The sequence below is a fragment of the Arachis duranensis genome, chromosome 6, assembly GCF_000817695.3.
Source record: "Arachis duranensis cultivar V14167 chromosome 6, aradu.V14167.gnm2.J7QH, whole genome shotgun sequence".
Classification (NCBI taxonomy): domain Eukaryota; kingdom Viridiplantae; phylum Streptophyta; class Magnoliopsida; order Fabales; family Fabaceae; genus Arachis; species Arachis duranensis.
Genome location: NC_029777.3, coordinates 68401148 through 68403431, shown reverse-complemented (window position 1 = coordinate 68403431; position 2284 = coordinate 68401148). Strand labels below are relative to the sequence as shown.

The window sequence follows — 2284 nt, the reverse complement described above, 5'->3', positions numbered from 1 at the left end:
ATAGAAAGCATATGCAAGTCGAAAAGATGTAAAGCGGAAAGCAAAACAAGGATGAATAAGATAAAACAAAAGTAGTGAAGAAACAGAGCCTAAAGCATGTGGCAGGCCATCTCAATCTATAGTGAGTGTGAAACAACTTTAAAACCTAGTCAAATATGAAAAGAAAGAAGGCCAAATGAGTTGCCATTTACCACCAATGCAAGCCAGTGGAATCAAAACTCATGTAGCCAACTTGAGAAACCAAATCTGAAAATCCCAGTCCACAAGTATGGTTGTCTTTGTCTGATATCCTAAAAAAGCTTTTAGATACTCCAGAAAATTGGATGTTGTACTTTACAAAAAGCTGTTGAAAATCAGGAACTATTAAAGTATATCAAGACAATAAAACTACAATACAAGTCAACAATCATCTGAAGGGGATAAATCTACCTCATTAATTGCTTTCTAAGCTTTCAAGGATTCATGATCAGAACTTCAAGGAGAAACCAGCAACGTATTGGTCTCTCAAATTACCCATAGCACAACAATTTCTAACTACAATGGGAAACAATGAAAATGGAAATACCTTGAGAGAATAGCCATGATAAATGAAGAGAATGACTTCAGATCCTAGAATCAAATAAAGCATATAAGAGACATGAAACTAATAACCACCCAGAAAGACAATTTAAACAAAATGCTTGATCATCACCGTAGTCAACTGTTTAAGAACCGTTTGTGAGGCAAGGACCGAACAAGAACCCAGCACTGCATATTCCTCGGCATTGGAATCCTGCAACTTGTTGGTAAGGCAGATAACACACTTAGAGATCACAGACGGCCGTCTCTTGATTAGCTTCACTAGAGCTTTTCCTGCAAGCCTAGCACCATATATCAAATTAAATCAGCCACAAAAACACTAGTGACATCAAGTAACAGTAAAAAATTGTTGGACTAAAGTTTTAGATCAAGTTAAACATTAACAAGCTCATAAAAACATACTTTGAATTTTACGATGATGTCATTGTGCATAATATTCTTTTCTATATTACTTTTGGTAGACCACAATTTTAACAGAGAAGATAAGGAAACAACAACATGAATATTGAAGACATCATACTAAGCACCCATGATAGACATTGTAAAACTTTCTAAAGGCTAGTTAGTAGTGAATGAACAAAATGTTAAATGAAAATAATAAAGAAGATTGCAACCAATAAAACCCATTTCATGCTTTCATTGTTTTCTTACACAAAATTCTAAACAAAAAAACACTCAAAATGTAACAGAAAATGAAAATAGAATTGAAATTGCAACCAAACAGGCCCTAAAATCCTGTTTTCTGATTTCACTTTTTCCTTCACAAATCTTAAAAATAAAGAAGATTGAAAATGAAAACTGAAAATAGAAACAGAAATGCCAACCAAACATGCACTTTCCTTCCCCTAGAATTCGCAAACACACCCTAATAAAACACAACAAAACTCACACAACTAGCTATATACATACCTGTACTGATCTATTGGATAATAATGAACCTGACTTCTAAGAAGGGATCGTAGAACATGATCAGTAGCCCCATTGACCTGTCATTGAGAATAAGAATAACCAAGGTTAGATATGTACTAGTAGAACATTATCAACAAGGTTGAGAGAGAATAAAACCTTCCAGGATGGTGAGTCAAAAGCCAAGAAGACAGCTTCTTTAAATTGATCCTTATAGCGGAGTATTGTCGGACCGCCAAAAGTGATGGCAACTGATAATATTTTTAATTGATAAACTCTTATAAACTGATAAACAAAACCAGTCATTTACCATCCAAAGGAAATGCTCAAGCAGGGCTAGTTCAAACTACACATAAATCCAATCCATGTCCTACATTTCACAAGCACTAAAGTAATGCTTCAAAGCATAACTACATGAAAAGAAACATATCAATAGCATCACATTCACATTAATCGCATTATTTGACTTTTTTAAAGTCAAAACCAATCCAAAACATATTAAGATATACATGTGAATCTAAATAGACATATGAGCCGAGTAAGTTTACCTTTTTTCTCTGATCAGACAGCATCTTCAAAATTGAGCAAAAATGAACCTTTAATTATTTAACCAAAAGCTGCATCAACCAGCCCCTTCTCTCGGGTGTAATCCAAATCACCCGAACTCCCACTTCCACTTCAAACCCCAGAAAAAAGGGAAAACCAGAGATGCACTAGAACTCCCGCATCAAGAGGGAATGATCAAAATGCAAAAGATTTTGGTAACAATGAAAAAGGCAATAACCACTTAGCATTTTGG

General features: G+C 34.6%; 1 long non-coding RNA gene across 1 annotated transcript; it reads right to left on the bottom strand.

Moving 5' to 3' along the window:
* Window positions 1-555: 555 nt before the first annotated feature.
* Window positions 556-2162, bottom strand: LOC107493992 (uncharacterized). The gene is made up of 3 exons (XR_002363880.2): window positions 2034-2162; window positions 692-860; window positions 556-609 (listed from the first exon to the last, which is right to left on the bottom strand). It is a non-coding gene; the product is annotated as an uncharacterized LOC107493992 (long non-coding RNA).
* Window positions 2163-2284: the final 122 nt, after the last annotated feature.